Here is a 23,163-nt window from a genome sequence, read left to right as displayed (position 1 = left end):
ACCCGTTGCGCCAAATGGCGCAGAGATCCGCTAAAGCCATGTTGTCGATGAAAAGAGTTTCATTCTGCAAGGACATATTCGATACTCGTAGTAAAAAGCTCATGTGTTAAACCATGCTATTTTGAAAATGTCTTATCACATTGCGAAATCTGAGTTTGAAAAAAAATGTATAACTCGTTGCGCCAAAAAATTATACTTGTATAACATGACCCATTGTGCCAAATGACACAGAGTCCCATTTAAAACCTTGTACTTGTTAAAAATATTTGCATTTTTTCAGTAACCGTGTTTGAGCAAATACATACGGTAAGAACTTAGTAAAAGTTTAATTGACTGTATACATAAAAGGCAAGATGACAACATCAAAGTAAAATTGTATGATGTGTAACAACAGCCAAAAATAGTTAGCTAATAAATTGTTTGAAGGGAACTAAACATTTCAGAGTAGTTTATCCCACATCTCATTCTCCTAAAAAATGAGCCCAAGCTGCCATCAACAAAAACACAATTGTTTTCATACAACAACGACAAGAGAAATAAGTAACCATAGAGTTGCATGTAAACTTTATAGGAGGCCAATGTCAAGGAACAACATGTTGACATACTCATCCCGCTCTCGGTTCTGGTCATCAGTCCCGATAATCAACTCCTGACAAATGCCTTCAACAACAACCACGACAGCATGCCCCTTCTTCTTTACCCTTTCATACAGGAACTCAAATAGGTCTCCCTTCCATTCAACATGGAAATCAATCTCAACCAGCAGTCAACATCTCGGCTGCTCAGAATGGCATGAAGAGTAATGTGGCCCGTGCTCCTGCTGATACGTATGACAAGACCGGTGCCATTCACAGCTGATGTTGCCATGCCAGCGTGCGTGCGGACGTCGTGGTCGAGCCATCGGCTCGAGTGGTGCGCGGCCTTGGGGTCAGTTTGGAAGTCTGAGTGGCGGCTTCGGATTTTGCTTTCATGGAAGGGTGTCGGCACTGGTCACTTGGGTGGCAGTATCGATGGCTAGCCTTGGGGTTGGCGTGGATGTCAGAGCGGCAGCTTCAGAGGTGCTTTTTGAGTGTCGGCTTCGGTTGCTCGGGTGACATAGTAGGCGACTCATCTAGTGTGCGGCCTTGGGGTCAGCGTGTGTGTAGCTTGCATTTGTAAGGCAGGGCGACGACTTCAGAGATGCTTGTAGGGTGTCGACTCGGGTTGCTCGGGTGACAGGGCAGGCGGCTCACCTGGTGCGCGGCCTCATGGTCGGCATGTGTGTTCTTTGGGGTTTGTAGGTCGAAGCAGCGGCTCCGGAAATGGTTGTAGGGCGTCGACTCTGGTTGCTTGTGTGACGGAGTAGGCAGCTCACCTGGTGCGCAGCCTCGGGGTCGGTGTGGATGTTGGAGCGGCGGCTTCAAATATGGTTAATCGGGTGACAAAAATCAGCAACTCGTCAGGGGCGCGGCCTCGGGGTCAGTGTGTGCATTGCTTATGTATCAGTTTTCGGCCAGTTTTCCTTATTAACTGGTCAGAGCTCCTACTGGTTCCTCAAAAAAAAATTGTAGTTGAACAATAGTTCGCAACGTCTCCATAATAGCTATCATCTATGGCATTTGTTTATATCAAACATGCCTAAAACATTATTTATATTGAATCCACATAACAAGTATTTATGGCAAGGAGCACCGTCACATAGATTAAAGAAATAAGAGGGATTAATCAATAGTTCAACACTAAAGCACTGATCACTTCCATGGTTGTAGAAGCAAGTGGCAATGCGTCAAGTCTTTAAGGCTGTGTTCGGCAATCCTCTCCTCCTTCTCCTTCACCAGGGAGCGGAGCGTGCGGAGCAACCTGTTGGCCGCTCCTCAAATTTATACTGTATGGAGCTCCGCTCTGCAGGGGAGTTACTGATCACTTCCATGGTCGTAGAAGCAAGTGGCAATGCGTCAAGTCTTTAAGGCTGGGTTCGGCAATCCTCTACTCCTCCTCCTTCACCAGAGAGCGGAGCGTGCAGAGCAACCTGTTGGCCGCTCCTCAAATTTATACTGTATGGAGCTCCGCTCTGCAGGGGAGTTACGGAGCGGAGGGATTCCCACGCAGCCTAAGTTGCCATCCATATCCTGAAGCCTTGCATTGCTCTATGGTCAGCAATGCATCGTCATACACAAATCTTCTTCACAACCGATGCATGCACCAACATGATGGTGTTTTTACCTGATAAAATAGATAGTTATACAAATTTATTTGCCAGTTGCAGATTATACCAGCGACTTATGCAATGTTTCATTAAGATCACTGTCTCACTATTTTTACCAAAAGAACCAAAACTGAATCCTGAAAACAAATATTGTTTTTCCCTGTGATACCTGAATGAGCTAGTCCATAGATTTAATATGAATTCCACATCACAAGGGTTTCTATTCAATTTTGTGAGCATGTTAAACACAACATAAATGCAATGTTTCATTAAGAGTTGCATGGGTACAAACAGAGATAAAATAAACCATGGAAAGAAGCATGCTCGCTCTCTCAAGCATGTGATTTATAGTCCAGTAGATATCACATGACATTGGGAGGAAAACAACATAACCCAATACCCAGAATATTGAATAAGGTGTGACGGTAAAGTTAGTCCAAGTATCTCCCTGTCAGAACATCCACAACATTTCACCTCTACATACTTTCTTACTAAACAATGTTTTGCCAGAATGTCATACACCTTTTCAGCACAACAATCCTTTTTTATATACAGAGCAATGTGAACATAAACTAATCTTAGTGAACTAAAAGTTTTTCTCCATGCTAATAAAAAGAGTCAATCAGACAACATAGAAGAGCATATTGCCACCGTAAGCAATTTCCCCTTGTGGTGATAGCAAGAGGAATCGAACAACATATAAAGAATCTCGTTTGAAGTATATCAAAAGCCTGTGGATTGGAAAGCGGAAACAACACAAGACACGTAAGACTTGCAGGACGTATATTTCACAAAAAACACATGCAAACCTTAGTGTACAGAGATCATAGGGCTCAAAAACTCATCAATTCTTGAACTGGTTACATAATCCTGCTGTAGAATAGAACCATTCTGACCTACTAAACCCAAACTGACAAATGCTCCATTTCAATACAGAACATTTTATCTGTCGTTAATGACCAGTTATTAAAAAAATTGGAATAGAATCATGGCGCAAACATAGCTTGTATTGCCATTTACAGAACGAAGGAAATTCAAACAATATTTTAACATTAATTTATTTTCCATCCTAATGATCGCCTCATACAGCGCCACATCTACAACCTTGAGCTTTTGAAAAAATATCATACAAATATGTTAGATGGATGCAAATGCTTCTATTCTCCTTATTAATTGGTTGCATTGTGAATTTGTAAGATATAATGCAATTCCAGCTAGAAATACACTAACAAATTGTCATCAAAATCATTATGGGAAATTAAGAACAGGTTCCACCTTTTTGTTGACAGAAAATAAAGAAAGAAAGAACATACCAGAATTCTAATATGAGTAGCAGAGAGGTGGAGAACCATAATCCTTCTTCGGGCAGAGACCATAGCGGACGGCTGGGCGTCGGAGGGCTTGGCGCCTGCTGAGGAATGCGTGACATTATTGGATTGACCTCGTGGAAGATGAGCATGCATGAAGAACATCCATACAAAAAGTGATATAAAATATTAAGAAATTTTAGGTCCCTTTATGTTATCCAAAGCTAAAATGTCCTAGCCAAAGAGAGTTGTACCAGCAGAACAAACATTCCAGGGTTTTTTGGAAGCCACAAGAACAAATAGCCAAACACACTACTGCTATTCATAGTCACTCTTGCTACAACAGAATGTGCAAAAATTCTTAATGTTCTTTCTCTCGATGGAAAAATAGGTTGTTTGCATTATGGAATTTGATAAAACGATGACAAATTAGTTGTAGCCAAACTGAGCATAGAGATTCATGCTTTAGGGGATAGTAGGTTTCAGAGATGTTGTCTGGTTTCCAGACCTACACGCAGTCAACAGTGTCTCTGGTTGTACTCCTCGGTGAATATGGACATTGGGCAGGTTGTCGATGGACACCCTCGGCATATGCAGTTTGCCCTCAATCTTGAAGAGTCCACTGTATTCACCTGGCCATCAATATTTTGCATCAAATATCAGAGAATCCTATAAATACATATATCATGAAGTTCTTCTAATATACAATAGTAACATAATCTAGTAATTAATATATTGACAACACTATTGCTTGAAACAATCATGGGTCAAAAAATATGTAAAAATCAAACGGCTGGCACACCAGCGTTGACGCGACCAGGCCCGATCAAAGGCTCAAAACTAAGAAAAATCGAAGGAGCGCTTGGGTGGGCGGGTCGCCCAACCACCTTATAGGTTAGAATGCTTGTGTATTTCTACAGAGAGGTAGACCTACAGTTTTTTCAGATATGTACATAATAAGAAGCTAATGGCTGATTCAGTTCAAGCAAGTTGCCTTTTTGCCATAGCTCCCGTGGACAACCTGAAAGAAAGGACAACCTTTTTTTCATAGTCACATACTATGTTCAATATCCTTAAATGTTTGATAAATGGTTCTTGAAACCGCTAGACCATGATTAAAAATTAAAGGAAGGAAATGATCTGGCTCAGGAGACGCGTCATTGGCGCAGCCCAACCTCCAGTAGTATTTTTAGTACTTGTTTAAACATTACTACAATCCTCAGGGGAAATCATCTATGCAGACCCAAAAGATGAAAATTTTAAAGTGTGTAGTTATTGCCAAACCAATCACCAGGAAGATTGATTTATAACTAAAATGTAACAGGCATAAATTCCCGATCAATATTAGCATTCCCTTTCTATCTTCGCCCCAAATTCCCTATCAGCACGGAACTGATAAACAACAGAGGCTAGTGAATTTTACATCTAAATCAAACCACGGCTGCCGGTCCACAGGAGAGCATCATCACCAACCAACCTATGCAAGCTAATCCAAAGAAGCAATGTTCGTCGTGACCAACCTATGACATGATACAGTGTTCTATTAAAAAAAATACTACGATAACATAGTTCAGAAAACAATACCAGGTAAGGATTAGGTTTAATGAAGAACACAAAAAAACAAGAACAAATAGATAATAAAAATGTATGGCATTTATTTCAGAGAAAATTAATCATTATGCTGCAAGCATATGCTTCGAGAGGAAATGGCGAGTAGCACGGACAAACTGTCAAGTGGTTACCCATCCATATATATAAGCAATGTAACACATGCCAAGGCAGACTGGAGGAGGCCATGGCCTGCATCCTCCAGATCTTCACACTACTACAGAGCAAGACTGTTAACACCCCTCATCACATCGACATGTTCATCAGGAGTGTAAAAATGAAAGCGGATGGGCACAAAAATGCACCTGGAGCACATATTTATGTTGGGTAACAAAAGGTTAAAAATATTGAGTGCATAGGAATTGTGTAGCAAATATCACCAGGATGTGTATTTGTTGTTCAAACATAAGTATGCATGATTAAACAAGTATTGAGCAGAAACACAATGCGCAGGCCTTACCGACGGAAAACCAGCTCATACAGTGCAAAGCCAACTAACGCTATCAATGGAGCAACTGACAGTGTACTGAGGTATCTGAAACAGATCAGTATATTCATGAGATTGAAAGCTAAAACATGCTATTCCTGCTAGAACACTTATTTGCTTCAATACCCTCTGAAACAGCAATTGAGTTGAGAAATTTGGTTTTTGGAAGCCAAAAGCAGCAAGTTTGGTTTAGTAAGATTAGATCCCTTCGGTACGATTAGTGTAAATTTGATAGAACCTGGTTATTCACGACAAAAGTATCAATTATATGGAATAACATAAAGCAGATCTTAAAAAGAATTGTTAGAAAAGATGAACTCATGAATAAATTCAATCAAATTTAGGTGGGGAGGGGGGGGGGGGGGGGGGGGGGAATCATCCAGCTAGCATCAAACAATAAAGTTGTTCTTTCATGCCCAAGATTCTTCTCTTTTGTTTCCGGGAGACCTAAGACCTTGTACAGTGCCCGATGGTTATGCACCGACGATTAAAGGAAGAGACTAATGTTATGTGTCAGAATTTTTTGTATACTAACTTATTAGCAAAGTTAACTTCAGGGAAGCATCCTCACAACTGTAACTTTGGTATCAAAATAAATACGCAAATCAAAATCAAGTAGCAGTTGTTCCCCTTCACTGATTTTTCAGCCAGCATCAGATCAGTCCTTTTCATTTCTTAATTCCAGATGGGTGATAACATGTACTACCTGGAAGAAGAATCTGACTGATCTCTTTTAATGCCGCCTCGTGCTTCCTTTTACAAAACTGATGTGTGTCTGCTAGTTCAGAAACACCAATACACCTAAATGGAGGAACTTACTTCATGTGCCTGAGCCGCTGATACAACTTTCCCAGCGCCAATGGGCTACACTGGTTCGTGCGCGACGACCACATTGGCCCAGTCCTTGATCTTGTCTGCAAATAAAACGATCGTCTCAGCCTACACCCTTTAGGTGACAATATATGAAGATGTTAACAAAGCAAATTTCATAATTCAGATCAGGAAAAAATATTGTAGGAATTTGATTAACAGCAAGATCTTGTCCCTGCCAAGCAAAATAAAAGTGTACTCATCTGTTCATAAGCACATAAACAACTAAGTAAGCTACTACTCAAATGAACTAAAAGGATTGTAATTAATAGGATGGACTGCTTATTTGAAGAAATTTATTAACAAAAACTTTGGATGGTTCTCAGGTGGATCTGGAACGACCCTTGTTCTCACCTCCTCCTGCTGTCCTGCTCCAACCCCTCAGGCAAAACATCACACTTTATCCCGCAGGTGATTGTCAGCCTAAGGAAGTAGGCGGTGATCTGTTGGCTTCTCGAAATGCGCTAACCTTAAGCCGTTGCCATGCTTTCTAATGAGGTTCAGAGGTCATCTACACAAAGCAAGCACCTCCAAAGCATCAGTGGTAGGTTCATGGAGGAAAATAGAAACGGTCTGAAGTCCATAGTCAACAACACAGACCATCTTCCAAGATCATACAAAGGAACCCACTCCACTACAAGCTTTCTTTCCATAGCTACTTATGTGTGCAGAAGAGCCTGGAACAGGGGTCAAACAAGATAAATCAGCCAACCATACAGTTCCAAGGTAGCATCAGGATTCCTCTTGATAACCAATCCGGTAATCGTCCAAGAGCACAATTAACTAAGAGGAGATTTACCAGATTTGAGTGCCGGGGAGCGGAGAGGTGAAAGAGGGAGTTGGAGCCAAGCCGAGCCGGGATCTCGATCCAACTCCGGCCGGTCAGCCCTGTCATCGCCGGCGAGACCACCCCGCCAGCTCGCCTACCTCCCCCTATCCTTCAATCCTCCATCCGCATCTTCTCTCCCTGCAGGGATGGATCCATGGGGTCGCCCTTTGCTTGCAGGTTCCTGGCGCCACCGGAGGCAAGCTCATCGCATCCAGCCATTGCTGTTGCCCCTATGCTCACTGATTCCACCGATGGCAAGGAGGAGGAGGCGGGCGAGGAAGGCGGAGCTCGGGCGGAGGTGGAAAGGAGGCGGATGCAAGCAAGGAGAGGGTACGGTGGGAGGGAAGGAGGAGCGAAGTCGTGCGACGGCTGTGGGGATCGGGGGGCATTGGGCAAGGGGGCTAGGTTTTGTCTGGCGGCTGGAGTGGGAGTGGGATGAGGCGAGGGTTGGATTGGCCGCGGAACGCGCGAAGCAGACTGGCCAAAACTTCCTACACGCGGGGGCGATGAACCCAGCCAACAAGCACACGACCCGAGCCCACCCGTCATTGGCCAGCGAAGATGACCGTAAGGTGAAAATTAGGTTTTACTGCTGTAAAAATCCAATGGCTCAAACGCATCAGAAGACAGATCCAACGGTCAACGAAGCCCAAATCGGGGGAGCCTTCTGGAGGTGAGTTGGCTTGCCTCTGTTTTGTTTTAAATTGAGCTCTGATAAAATTTATTATAGTGGGAATTTTAGTTCATAATTTTTGGAGTCAGGAAAGTATTGATACTCTTGCATTCTTTACACAATATACTGTTTTGGCAGATTGCTGTTATGGTTGCATTGTTTGCATATGTTTGCTTGTTTAATGATTCTATTTGAGGATAGGAGTATTAAATATGCAGAGGCATTTAGTATTCAATGTTGAATAATAATTTAAGTGATTTGTTACAGTAGAATATGATAAGGTTTTGCATTGGTTTATACTAACCTATCTCACGAGTTCTTGTTGAGTTTGTTGTGAATTAAGTTTTTGATAAAAAAAAGAGAAACCATGATATGAGAGGAATTAAGGAGACATAAAAGTTCAAGCTTGGGGATGCCCAAGGCACCCCAAGATAATATTTCAAGAAGTCTGAAGCATCTAAGCTTGGGGATGCCCCGGTAGGCATCCCACCTTTCTTCTTCAATAACTATCGGTTAGTATCGGTTGAGCCTAAGTTTTTGCTTCTTCACATGAGTTATGCTATCCTTGCATTGTAATTTTCTTTAGCTTTGCTTGCTGTTTGAATAAAGTATCAAGATCTGAAATTCTTTAATGAGAGAGAGCCATATACAAATTGAAATTTGCTAGAATACTCTATGTGCTTCACTTATATCTTTTGAGCGTGATAATTTTTGCTCTAGTGCTTCACTTAGATCTTTTAGAGCACGGTGGTGGATTTGTTTTAAAGAAACTATTGATCTCTCATGCTTCACTTAGATTATTTTGAGAGTCGTTAATAGCATGGTAATTTGCTTAATGTTAATATACTTGGTATTCAAGATATGTGAAACTTTCTTTTGAGTGAATTAAATACTAAGATAAGTTTGATGCTTGATAATTGTTTTGAGATATGGAGGTGATAATATCAAAGTCGTGCTAGTTGGGTGATTATGAATTTGAGAATGCTTGTGTTAAAGTTTGCAAGTCCCGTAGCATGCACGTATGGTTAAAGTTGTGTAACAAATTTGAAACATGAAGTGTACCTGGCTTGTGCATCCTTATGAGTGGCGGTCGGGGACGAGCGATGGTCTTTTCCTACGAATCTATCCCCCTAGGAGCATGCGCGTAGTACTTGATTTTTGATGACTTCTAAATTTTTGCAATAAGTATATGAGTTCTTTTGACTAATGTTGAGTTCATGGATTATACGCACTTTTACCTTTCCGCCATTGCTAGCCTCTTCGGCACCGTGCATTGCCCTTTCTCACCTTGAAAGTTGGTGCAAACTTCGCCGGTGCATCCAAACTCCGTGATACGATACGCTCTATCACACATAAACCTCCTTATATCTTCCTCAAAACGGCCACCATACCTACCTATTATGGCCTTTTCATAGCCATTCCGAGATATATTGCCATGCAATTTCCACCAACATCATCATGACATACATTACTTTTGTCATATTGCCATTGCATGATCATGTAGTTGACATCGTATTTGTGGCAAAGCCACCATGCATTATTTTTCATACATGTCACTCTTGATTAATTGCACCATTCCGGTACACTGCCGGAGGCATTCATATAGAGTCATATCTTGTTCTAAGTTTCGAGCTGTAATCCTTATGTTGTAATCAATAGAAGTGTAATGATCATCATTATTAGAGCATTGCCCAAAAAAAAAGAAAGAAAATCCAAAAGAAAAAAAAAGAAAGGCCCAAAAAAAGGGCAATGCTACTATCTCTTTTTCAACACTTGTGCTTCAAAGTAGCACCTTGTTCTTCATGTAGTGAGTCCATTGTGCTTCAAAGTAGCACCTTGTTCCTCTGTAGTGAGTCTCATAAGTTGTCTTTTTTACTAGTGGGAATTTTTCATTATAGAACTTGGCTTGTATATTCCTACGATGGGCTTCCTCAAATGCCATAGGTCTTCATGAGCAAGCGAGTTGGATGCACACCCACTAGCTTTTTTTTTGTTGAGCATTCATAGCTCTAGTGCATTCGTTGCATGGCAATCCCTACTCCTCATGTTGACATCAATTGATGGGCATCTCCATAGCCCATTGATTATCCTCGTCAATGTGAGACTTTTTCCTTTTTGTCTTCTCCACGCAATCCCCATCATCATATTCTATTCCACCCATAGTGCTATATCCATGGCTCACGCTCATGTATTGCGTGAAGGTTGAAAAAGTTTGAGATTATTTAAGTATGAAACAATTGCTTGGCTTGTCATCGGGGGTATAGAAGTTGGAAACATCTTTGTGTGACGAAAATGAAGCATAGCCTAACTATATGATTTTGTAGGGACGAACTTTCTTTTGCCATGTTATTTTGAGAAGACATGATTGCTTTGATTAGTATGCTTGAAGTATTATTACTTTTGTGTCAATATGAACTTTTGTCTTGAATCTTTCGGATCTCAATATTCATGCCACAATTAAGAAGATTTACAATGAAATTATGCCAAAGTATCACTCCGCATCAAAAATTCTTTTTTACCATTTACCTACTCGAGGACGAGCAGGAATTAAGCTTGGGGATGCTTGATACGTCTCCAACGTATCTATAATTTCTGATTGCTCCATGCTACTTTATCTACTGTTTTAGGCAATATTGGGCTTTATTATCCACTTCTATATTATTTTTGGGACTAACCTATTAACCGGAGGCCCAGCCCAGATTTGCTGTTTTATGCCTATTTCAGTGTTTCGAGGAAAAGGAATATCAGAGGGAGTCAAAACGGAACAAAATCAACTAGAGAAGTTATTTTTGGAAGGAAAGCAACCCAGGGAACTTGGAGTGCACGTCGGGGGAGATACGGGCTGCCCACGAGGGTGGGGGGCACGCCCCCCTGCCTCGTGGGGCCCCCGTAGCTCCTCCGACGTACCCCCTGCACCCATATATACCTACATACCCTAAAACTTCCAGAACAAAAAATAGACCGAGAGTTCTGCCGCCGCAAGCCTCTGTAGCCACCAAAAATCAATCGGGACCCTGTTCGGGCACCCTGCCGGTGGGGGGTCCCATCACCGAAGGCCATCTTCATCATCCCGACGCTATCCATGACAAGGAGGGAGTAGTTCACCCTCGGGCTGAGGGTATGTACCAGTAGCTATGTGTTCTCTCTCGTGTTCTCTCTCTCGTGTTCTCTCTCGTGTTCCCTCTATGGCACGATCTTGATGTATCCCGAGCTTTGCTATTGTAGTTGGATCTTATGATGTTTCTCCCCCTCTACTCTCTTGTGATGAATTGAGTTTCCCCTTTGAAGTTATCTTATCGGATTGAGTCTTTTATGAGAACACTTGATGTATGTCTTGCGTGGGATAACCATGGTGACAATGGGTTATTCTATTGATCCACTTGATGTATGTTTTGGTGATCAACTTGCGGGTTTCATGACATTGGAAACCTATGCATAGGGGTTGGCACACGTTCTTGACTCTCCGGTAGTAGCTTCGGGGCACTCTTTGAAGTACTTTTATGTTGGTTGGATGAATCTGAGATTGTGTGATGCATATTGTATAATCATGCCCACGGATACTTGAGGTGACAATGGAGTATCTATGTGACATTAGGGTTTTGATTGATTTGCATCTTAAGGTGTTATTCTAGTACAAACTCTTTTATAGATCGATCCAAAAGAATAACTTTGTGGTGGTTTTGTACCCGACCATAATCTCTACGTTTGTTCTCCGCTATTAGTGGCTTTGGAGTGACTCTTTGTTGCATGTTGAGGGCTTGTCATATGTTCTATCTATGTTATTATTGTTGAGAGAACTTACACTAGTGAAAGTATGAACCCTAGGCCTTGTTTCCTATCATTGCAATACCGTTTACCCTCACTTTTACCGCTTGTTACCTTGCTGTTTTTATTATTTTAGATTACAAAAACCTATATCTACTATCTATTTTGCACTTGTATCTTCATCTCTTCGCCGAACTAGTGCACCTATACAATTTACCATTGTATTGGGTGTGTTGGGGACACAAGAGACTCTTTGTTATTTGGTTGCAGGGTTGTTTGAGAGAGATCATCTTCATCCTACGCCTCCTACGGATTGATAAACCTTAGGTCATCCACTTGAGGGAAATTTGCTTCTGCCCTACAAACTTATGCACTTGCAGGCCCAACAACGTCTACAAGAAGAAGGTTGTGTAGTAGACATCAGGAGCCTCCTATTCAGTTGTGGAGATTGCCCCAACCTTGTTTGTAAAGGTTCGGTCGCCGCCTCCAAGGGTGATCGGCGAAAGGATCAATGGCTCGACTGCGGGTCAACTGCGACGTCGGCTTCTTCATCACCAGCTCGACTGGTCACCTTGGCTTAACCAAGGACTGCGCCCTACCTCTGATCGTCATGTTCGGATGAGGGCCTTCATCAACATCAACTCCGATCTCTATCAAGATCATGGAGGAGTCATCCATGGAGCTCGGGGGCTCAACGTCAACATTGCCCTGAAGCGACCGTGCTATTTTTCTGGACAATAAACTTGTATCCGCCGCCACCGCCTCCTCGAGTGTCGCCTAAACGATTACTTCGGTGGAATTATGCAGAATTAAGTCTACAACAACCCTGCAAAAATTTCGTCGAGTTCCGATGGAGGAATCTCCGGCAATCTCCGATATACCGGAGCCGTGTTGAATCTGGACGAGAATCTGGATGAGTTTAGGGCGTGGTATCCAGCATCTAGCTCGGATGTCCTTTGGAAGATCCAACTGTTGATTTGCTGCGGAATTACCATATCTATCACCTGCCAAAAATTCAGCTCGATCCGACCGTCCAAACTCCGGGAAACTTCCGATTAGTGCATCACTTTTTGGATCTACTTTCTGCGCGAGAACGAATTCGACCCGAATTCATCTTCTTTATGAACGGGATCTCGGACATCCTTTTTGAAGGAAGTTTTCGTATGGGGTGTTGTGTTTTATTCTCAAACACATCCCAGTAGTATTAAAAGTATTCTTGCAATACGAACTTCACCGTCGCGCCGGTGTCAAACTAGCCCGACAACATCACTCCACGGCGGCCGACCTACGTTAGACACGTCGTCGCTTTGTTGAGCCGAGCTCAATTTCTTCGGATCATCATCTCGGCCAGTCGAACAATAGTTCGGCATCGCTAAGGATAAATCGTCACCAACATCGCCGCCTACGGATTACACGGAGCGGGCACACGGTCACTTCATCAAGCCGGCATCGACCACGTCACGACCTGCATCGCTGGACCGGGGGCTTCATTATCACATCATCAACCTACTCCGGAGACTTCGGCGTCGCTGGCCGACCAGCTCCGTCACGTTAGCTGGACCGAGGGCTTTGCCTCGGCGAGCCAACCTTTGCTAGCATCGCCATGACATTGCTTTATCGCCCATCAAGCGATAGGTGTGCGGATCGAGTCCCAATTTTGGGAATCACCTTTCTTCGGATTGCTACAACAAATAAGCCAGGTGCTATTAATCCTAGTATTTTTTGCTTGTTAGGGTTCATTTTTCCCAATGAATTATTACTCTGGTTTGTCCGTCATATGTACGCAGGTCTATCAAATAGTGGCCGCATTAACGACGGTCGCATGGTGGTTCGGTCAGTTTCCGTACATAGTCCGGCGAACGCCGCATCCGGAACTCGGACCGACCTGTGAATTCAGGCCTTGCCATGCCTTTACCACATCACGCCGCCGCCCTGCATCGACATTCACTTTGGCGCCAGGCCATATTTCTTTTATTACTCACTTTGCACAAATTATTTGTTATGCAACGAATTTTTTATTTTTATTAGTATTACTATTATCTTTGGTTTGCACTATTTTTTATGCACAGGAAAATGATCCAGCCGGACTATATCCTTCGGCGTCACCTCGGCTGGACGGGGGGCTTCGTCAACACTTCATTATCCCATGTCGGGGACTTCGGCATCACCCTGCCGTCCTGCATTGACCGTGCTATGTCACCACTTCGGAGTGCTGAGCTCTTTGCTCCACCACCTCGGGACCGGCTCGGGGATGGAACCTTGTCCCGCATCAAGCTCGGACCGCGTAATCAATACCGAACACATTAACCAGCTAAGTTGTCTTCATGCTCAAAGTTTTAAATTTTTAACTTGTGTTCGGCTCGGCCAAGCATTATACTTTTTTGGAAAAAAGTTGCTTGTAAAAATTTCCTTGTCCAAACTTTGTTTGTGACGTGCAAATTCAAATACCCCGTTTACTTGGGGGCTTCCTTCATGAAGGTTTTTCCTCTTGCATATGATTATACTTGTACGGCTTCGTTCCTTGTTCGTGTATTACGCCACAATATGCACCATATTGACTTAAGCGATTTGCAAGCTGGGTTGCCTGGCTCCTGTGCTTACCCCTACGTTCCCGATTGTTCGGCTAGGGAGTAAAGGGAGCACCTCTGCGATTGTCACGATCGGGTCACCGAGCCGGACCTCAGACTGGGTGAAGCCGAAAGCTAGCGCTCTTATTGTTTTCAATCATGGTCGGCACACAACGGAACTCATGAGTACAAAAAATCTATTGCACAAGTCTCATAATAACAATGAGCACCGAAGAAAGGTATCGGTGGGGGTACTATTTTCTTCGAAGATGCTTCTTACTCTTCGCAGTAATATAGCATAAGTTCCCTGAGCGCGCTTTGTCTGTTACAGCCTTATGGCCTGATTGCCTGGTTATTAGAAACACCGTCGATATTCTCGACAGATGGAGTACATAACACTTTTCGGTCCTTGACCGAAGAGGGAGAAGCCGACGGTCGGTTAAGACGCGTTTAAAGTTCGGTTGAACATAGATATGATATAAGTACTTTGGTACATGCAATCATTCTTTTACCCAAGTCACTTGGGGGCTCTTAAATTTATATGAGCCGTTTTATGATAAGTGTTTTTCTTCTTAGTCGTTGCAAAGTTTTTATTATTATTTATCACTCCTTTTTTCGACACAAGTGTGCGGTCACTAGCCGGGGAGCCTAATTTCTCTCTCAAAGCCGCTAGAGTTTAGTTTGCTAAAATGGCCTAGTAAAAAGTACTCCGCCTTCGGGATAGGAGGTTGAAGCCGTAGGCTGACCCGCTTGAAGTTTTGAGATAGGATGTGTCATGTTAAAGCACGGCAGAAGCACCTTTTTTTTCTAAAGTCCAATTTTCGGATTGGCACCGAACACTTGATCTAGTTTGGACATTAACCTTTTGAGTAAGTTTTTTGGCTTTTCGAGCCCATGACACTTTTAACCTATTTGTCTGTTTTCAGCACAAGTCTCGCAGTGCAACGCCGGACACCTTTAGAGATTCGGCAAAAACATTCTCGGATATTGCTATATATGCATTGGTTTCGAATTGTGTCTTCGGTCAATAGTTGGGTTGCCCGGCTCCTGCGCTTGCCTCCTATGTTCTGCTTTGTTCGGCTAGGTGTGCAAAGGGAGAACCACTGCGATTGTGCTTCCAGCTCGCATGGTCAAGCACCTCAGTGGAGAAAGCCGAAAACTGACTGTCACAATAGGTGTAAACTGGTCGGCGATCCGATGACGGTATTAAATGACGGGCCATTCATAACAATGGCCGAAGTGTTTACGGCTTGACCTCGACTGTCGCCGAACACTACCGGGGGCTATTAACTGGCCTCCCAAACTAAATCCTCGATATTTTGCTCTTACATTGGAGCTGAGGTTTCATGATCATGCTTAGCATGACAAGCCAAAGAAAGGAACCGATAGCGGGACTATTTTCTTTGGAAGACATTTCTTCTGTTAAACAGTAATATAACATGTCTCTCGCGTACCTTTGTTTATAAAACCGTATGGCCAGATTGCCTTGTTTGTTGTAAATCTTTGCCCTCATAAAGGCTTTATAAAGTAGGACAAACACTCCTCGGCTATTGGCCGAGGAGGTGGAAGCCGATGGTCGGTCAACAAAGTTTTGTACAATGCGGATCCGAGCATTAATGACGTAAAGTACTTGGATACATAGAGTCATTACACATAATTTGTGATTTTACTATGGATATCGATCCTTAATTCGGCCACCCGTGCCTGCATTAAGGCTCGGGGGCTACTGGGCTTCGGGCTTATTATTTACAAATATTAAAGGGGCACATCGATTCCTTGATCTGGTGTTGCCACCCGACCAGTGTCTCGGGGGCTACTGCATTGCCTGTTCTATGCAGAAAATTTTAAGTGCAATACAGTTTCCGAGGAGATTTTGATCCTCAGGTTGGTCGGCCGCACCCAACCTGAGTCTTGAGGACTGAGCACGCCGCTTTTTGTGTCCCGAAGTATTCTGCCGAGCTAGGACTTGATCCTCAGACCGATTTTGCAAATCAACTTGAGTCTCAGCAGCTATGGGGATCAGCGTTCTTATGTCATCCTTCATGGGCATCTCGGGTTTTAGACCGATACCCACCTTGAGGGCTACTGGCTATGTATCTCGGTAGAGAATAAATTGCACCAATCAAAAATATTTACAAAAATCGCCCACATTCGGGGTGGTGCACCACCTTCGGAAGCAGTCCGGCATAAAGCTCGGGCGCTAGTGACTGGCTCCATAGAGGGCACTTCCGGCATTAAGCTCGGCTAAACTCCTTCAAACTTCTTTGAACCAAGGTGATTTACGACACCTTGGATACAGTCCGGCGTTGGAGCTCGGATACATAGTCCGGCGTTGGAGCTCGGATACCGTCCAGCGTTGGAGCTCGGATACATAGTCCGGCATTAGAGCTGGGAAGTAGTCCGGCATTGGTGCTCGGCTGCAAAAGATACCTCGAATGCAGTCCGGCGTTGGAGCTCGGACGCAAGAGGACGTTGCCACCCGGGAACAACTTCAAACCCGAGGCATGGCATAAAAATAACAAGGCATTGATAAAGGCCGTAAACTTAAAGGGGCTCCTCGGATACCCAACGCGTAAACTCGTCAAATACATTTCGGTGATCCTCAAGATAGAAGATGAGAAGATTTGTTGAACCGGTTTTCAAGACCGGCAACCGAAGATGAAGAACCGTTCGGAAAAATCGAGGAGCGTCCCTAACTTGAAGACCGGTTCAGGGGGCTAGTGACGGTGTCCTGGACTAGGGGGTACTCAACCCGTCGTCTCCCGATCAGCTGGATTGGGCCGAGGACCCCCATGGCCGTATACTCATGGGCCAATCCGGACAGCTGCCGCATACAAGGAAGAATCAACAAGACTTGGCGATCAAGACAAGGACTCCTCCCCCACCGGTGTATTCGGCTAGGACTCTTGTTATCCTAGGCCTCTGGTGCATTATATAAACCGGGGCTAGGCTAGTCGATAGACATATACAACAACAATCATACCATAGGCTAGCTTCTAGGGTTTAGCCTCCTTGATCTCGTGGTAGATCAACTCTTGTACTACCCATATCATCAATATTAATCAAGCAGGAGTAGGGTTTTACCTCCATCGAGAGGGCCCGAACCTGGGTAAACATTGTGTCCCTTGCCTCCTGTTACCATTGATCCTAAGACGCACTGCTTGGGACCCCCTACCCGAGATCCGCCGGTTTTGACACCGACAGGCACCAATAGTGGAATCATGGCATCTCGCATTGTGTGAGGGCGTGAGGAGAATACGGTGGCCCTAGTGGATTCTTGGGGAGCATTGTGCCTCCACACCACTCGAACGGAGACGTACTTCCCCTCAAAAGGAAGGAACTTCGGTAACACATCCTCGTCTCCATCGGTTCCGCTTTTGGTTATCTCTCACCTTTACTTGTGCAAGCTATATTGTGTTATATCCCTTGATTGATTGTGTGCTTATTGTTGTTGCATCATATACGTTGCTTACCTAGTTGCATATGAAGACAACCTACTTTGATGCAAAGTTTAATTTGGTAAAGAAAAGCTAAAAATTGTTAGTTGCCTATTCACCCCCCCTCTAGTCAACTATATCGATCATTTCAATTGGTATCAGAGCCTCGTCTCTTAATTAAAGGCTTTACCGTCCTAAGAGTATGGTTGACACCATAGACGGTGAGGAGGAGCACCCCGGTGTGAATCCTTCTTCGTCTACGGCCGATGGGGGATCCCCGATCTCACGTGTGGAATTAATTATGGCTTTGGACACATTGAACACCTCCATGACGACCGAGGTCAAAGGCATGTTCAAAGAGTTCCTTGATGGTCTTAAATTATCCACCGCACCTGTGGAAGTGGCCGCTCCCACTAACAAGGTGGCGGATGCCAACTCCGATAAGGGGGAAGCTTCTAGTGATAAAGTTCCTTTATCTAGTGGTAGAAATGGTAGCGGCATCTTTGCCCATGTTGAACCACCTCTTACTTATGGAGGACCGGTTCCCTCCACTCATTTAAATCATGTGGGTTCTCCTCCTAAGATTGTGAAAAATGAGGATTTTGACTCTTGGGTCTATCGCTTTAAACGTCATTTAAACCATGTTAATACTAATCTTTGGAGAATTACTGAGCAAGGTTTCTATCCGCATGACCCAAGCAACTTTACCCCGAGAGAAGCCGCGGATCATCAATTCAATGAGAATGCCCTCTTCATCATCAAGACGCAATTCCATCCGAAGACATTGCACATCCCCGTCCATTCACTGTGGCCAAGGAAGCTTGGCACCATGTTGTTTCTCTTTACAAGGGAAGCGCAAGCATTCAACGCTCCAACTATGAAGTGGTGCAAGATGAAGCCAATGAGTTTGCAATGAATGAAGATGAAGAACCTCGTGAGCTTTACCGGAGATTAACCACTCACCGGTCTCTCTCCGAGATCATGGGAGAAAGGATACGAATGATGATTGGATCAAGCGCAAATTCCTCAAGGCCATGATGCCTTACCACAAGGCCATGTCCTCCATCATCCATCAAAGGTCGGACTTCCACACCTTGTCCTCAAGTGAAGTGTTGGATGAGTTTGTGGCGATGAGGATCTTGGACAAGACCGCCGACAATGCAGTGTTGCGTTCTCAAAGAGCAAAGCCCAACCTTGCCTTGAAGGCCAAGTCTAGTGTAGAAGAAGAGGACGAAGAGGAAGATGAGGAGAGCAACCCCGAAGATACGAAATATGATTATCATGAGCACATGGCTCTTGCTCCAAGGAAATTTTGGAGCAAGAAGAACTTAAGGCCCAATTTCAACAAGAACAACTCAAGTGGCTTCAAGGGCAAGCAACGTGTGAGAACATGTTACAATTGTGGCAATGTGAGCCATTTTGTTGCGGAGTGCCCTTACGAGAAGCGGGAAGACAATGATGGCAAGCTCATCCGAAAAGACAAAGCCAAGTCCTTCCCTAACAAGAACAACTTCACCCAGAAGACTCCGACCAAAGGGTTGGTGGCACAAGAAGAATACAATGAGGATGATGAAGATAGTGAAGCCATGGCCATGGCCTCCATTTCCATTGCAAAACTCCACGGGTGTCTCTCTACGATTCACCCAACGAGAACATCACCGCCAAGTGCCTCATGGCCAAAGCCACCAACAAGGTAACCCCCAACATCAAAAATACCATCATTACTAATCCTTCCTTGATGGATTGCATTGATGAAAGTGAGGGGTCAAATGAGGAAGTAAATGAATTTGTGTCTTTCAAGAGTAAGCTCAAGGGAAAATCCAAGAAGCACTTCGTTGCTCTCTTGGAACAACTTGGTGAATCCAATGACATGGTCGAGGCGCATGAAGAAACCATCTCTAAGATGGAAGGTCATAGTCGTGACTATGCTGATGAGATATCGGATCTCTCCAATGCTCTTGAGGAAGAGCGTGTTCATCATTTGACTCTTGAGGAGTCACACAATGATGACCAAGCTAAATTAAAGAAAGATCTTGATCATGGTTGAGGGAGTCCTGGATTAGGGGGTGTCCGGATAGCCGAACTATCACCTGTGGCCGGACTCCTGGACTATGAAGATACAAGATTGAAGACTTCGTCCCGTGTTCGGATGGGACTTTCCTTGGCGTGGAAGGCAAGCTTGGCCATACGGATATGTAGATCTCCTACCATTGTAACCGACTCTGTGTAACCCTAACCCTCTTCAGTGCCTATATAAGCCGGAGGGTTTTAGTCCGTAGGACGAACAACAATCATACCATAGGCTAGCTTCTAGGGTTTAGCCTTTCTGATCTCGTGGTAGATCTATTCTTGTACTACCCATATCATCAATATTAATCAAGCAGGAGTAGGGTTTTACCTGCATCGAGAGGGCCCGAACCTGGGTAAAAACATTGTGTCCCTTGTCTCTTGTTACCATCCGCCTAGACGCACAGTTCGGGACCCCCTACCCGAGATCCACCGGTTTTGACACCGACATTGGTGCTTTCATTGAGAGTTCCTCTGTGTCGTCATCTTTAGGCCCGATGGCTCCTCCGATCATCAACAACGATGCAGTCCAGGGTGAGACTTTTCTCCCCGGACAGATCTTCGTATTCGGCGGCTTTGCACTGCGGGCCAATTCGCTTGGCCATCTGGAGCAGATCGAAAGCTACGCCCCTGGCCATCAGGTCAGATTTGGAAGTTTGAACTATACGACTGACGTCCGCAGAGACTTGATCTTTGACTGGTTGGAGCCACAGCCAAGCGCGCCGCACTATCATGATGGGCATGATCTAGCTCTGCCGCCGAACAGTGCCCTGGGGGCCGCACCAGCGCCCGCTCCGACCCTTAGTTCGGAGCCGATTGCGCCGATCGAGGACGAGTGGCTGGACTCCACCTCGGGGGCTGCAATCTCTATGGCGATTGAGCCGAACACCAACCCTGTCCTTTGCGAAGCCCGTGACTCCAAGGTGACGGACTCCTCTCCGGACTCCGAACCTTCCACGCCCCCGCCAATCGAATCCGATTGGGCACCGATCATGGAGTTCACCACCGCGGACATCTTTCAGCACTCGCCCTTTGGCGACATCCTGAATTCACTAAAGTCTCTCTCTTTATCAGGAGAGCCCTGGCTGGATTATGGTCAGCAAGGTTGGGATGCGGACGACGAAGAAATTCAAAGCCCACCCACCACCCACTTCGTAGTCACTGTCGGAAGTTTAAACAACGTGCTCGATTTCGACTCCGAAGACATCGACGGTATGGACGACGATGTAGGAGATAAGCATGAACCAGCACCTATAAGGCACTGGACAGCCACCTCATCTCACGATGTATACATGGTGGACACACCTAAAGGAAGCGACGACGAGGAACAACGGGACGCCACGAGGGATCATTCCCTCGAAAAGCAATCAAAACGGCGACGTAAGCGCCGCTCAAAATCCCGCCTCGACAAAGACAACAACCATACAGACCCAGCCATAGAGTAGGGCGAACCGGTGGACGACGAACATGCCATCGAGCAACTGTCCAAATAGGACAACCTGGATAAACAATCCGTCCCCGGCGAAGATAACAGTCCGGACGATCTCACGCCGGACAAGTTGCTGGAGCAGAAGAACCTCCACAAAAGGCTCGTCGCCACTGCGCGTAGCCTGAAAAAGCAGAAGCGGAAGCTCCAAACAGCGAAAGATGCGCTCAGAATTAGATGGAGCAAAGTACTCAACATCGCAGACAAATACGGCGATAGTTGCCGAACAACGAGCTACCCGAAGTGAAAACTACTGCCCGAATTTGATGAGGAGGCCGTAGAGCCCCTGCAATCAAAGAACAAGGAGACCACCCGGTCGGATAGACGACCCCCTGGAAAACATAGAGCAGCAAACGGCGCCGCACACAAGCCGACACGCGATCCGCACACGGATTCGCATCAAAAAGATGGCCCAGTTAGATCTATCTATGGGCCAAGAAAGCAAGCTCTAGTAAGCAATGCAACACATCAAGTATCCGAATATTACGGTACACCTAAATATAGGGGTGCCGCACACCCCCTATGTTTCACCGATGAGGTTCTGGATTATGAATTTCCAGCGGGATTCAAGCCCGTAAACATAGAGGCATACGACAGAACAACAGACCCTGGAGTCTGGATTGAGGATTACATCCTCCACATACACATGGCTAGAGGAGATGACCTCCACGCCATAAAATACTTACCCCTCAAGCTCAAAGGGCCAGCCCGGCATTGGCTCAAAAGCCTCCCTGAAAACACCATTGGAAGTTGGGAAGAGCTCGAGGATGCTTTTCGGGCAAATTTTCAAGGGACCTATGTCCGACCTCCGGATGCAGACAATTTAAGTCACATAACTCAACAACCCAGAGAGTCAGGCCGAAAATTCTAGAACAGATTCCTTAGTAAAAAGAACCAAATAGTCGACTGTCCAAACGCCGAAGCCTTAGCAGCTTTCAAACACAACGTCCGAGACGAATGGCTTGCCATACACCTCGGCCAAGAAAAGCCAAGAACAATGGCCGCATTAACAAGCCTCATGACCCGCTTTTACGCGGGAGAGGATAGCTGGCTGGCAAGATGCAGTACCAGCGACCCAAGTACATCCGAAGTCAGGGATGGAAACGGGAAACCGCGATGCAGCAAGGACCAGCGCCGGACCAAGGGAAACAACCCGAAGAGCACGGCAGTCAACGCCGGATTCAAAAGCTCTCGGCAGAATCATAAAAAACTGCCCCTTAAGGATAACAGGGACGAGCTATCTAACTTAAACAAAATCTTGGACAAGATATGCCAAATCCACAGTACTCCCGGGAAGTATGCAAACCATACCCACAGAGATTGTTGGGTCTTCAAGCAGTCCGGCAAACTCAACGCCGAACACAAGGGGCTCGACACACCAAGCAAGGACGATGACGAACCCCACAAGCAGAGCACCGGAAAACGAAAGAATTTCCCACAAGAAGTCAAAACTGTAAACTCACTTCCCGTGACAAAAGGGAAAAATAGAGCGGTGCCCATAGAGGTACGCGCCATACAGCCTATCCCAGAGGAGTCCCGCCACTGGTTGTTAAAACCAATCACCTTCGACCATCAGGATTACTCTAGAAGTATACGGAATGCAGGATGGACTGCCTTGATATTAGATCCAATAATTGATAGACTCCAATTTACACAAGTCCTAATGGACAGCGGCAGTGATCTAAACCTGCTATACCAGGACACAATTTGCAAAATGGGGATAGACCCAACCAAAATTTTCCATAGCAACACTTCCTTTCAAGGGGTAATGCCAGGCCCATATGCCCATTGTACGGGCTCTCTACGGCTAGAAGTTGTGTTCGCTCACCTGACAACTTCCGCCGCGAAAAGTTAACCTTCCACCTCGCCCCGTTCACAAGTA

At 45.0% G+C, this 23,163-nt stretch overlaps 1 long non-coding RNA gene across 19 annotated transcripts; it reads right to left on the bottom strand.

Moving 5' to 3' along the window:
• Window positions 1-1,588: 1,588 nt before the first annotated feature.
• LOC123137933 (uncharacterized) lies at window positions 1,589-7,736 on the bottom strand. Of its 19 annotated transcripts, none has more exons than XR_006468584.1 (7): window positions 7,257-7,735; window positions 7,058-7,134; window positions 6,812-6,968; window positions 4,916-6,501; window positions 4,001-4,124; window positions 3,499-3,593; window positions 1,589-2,202 (listed from the first exon to the last, which is right to left on the bottom strand). It is a non-coding gene; the product is annotated as an uncharacterized lncRNA (long non-coding RNA). The 19 variants fall into 19 exon arrangements; XR_006468596.1 differs by lacking the exon at window positions 1,589-2,202 and having other exon boundaries at window positions 2,561-3,593; window positions 4,916-5,012; window positions 5,561-6,501; XR_006468594.1 differs by lacking the exon at window positions 1,589-2,202 and having other exon boundaries at window positions 2,561-3,593; window positions 4,001-5,012; window positions 5,561-5,635; window positions 6,407-6,501; window positions 7,257-7,734.
• Window positions 7,737-23,163: the final 15,427 nt, after the last annotated feature.

This window comes from Triticum aestivum, chromosome 6B (assembly GCF_018294505.1).
Source record: "Triticum aestivum cultivar Chinese Spring chromosome 6B, IWGSC CS RefSeq v2.1, whole genome shotgun sequence".
Lineage (NCBI taxonomy): Eukaryota > Viridiplantae > Streptophyta > Magnoliopsida > Poales > Poaceae > Triticum > Triticum aestivum.
The sequence above is the reverse complement of the archived record's forward strand: the minus strand, read 5'-3'. Positions and strand labels throughout refer to the sequence as shown.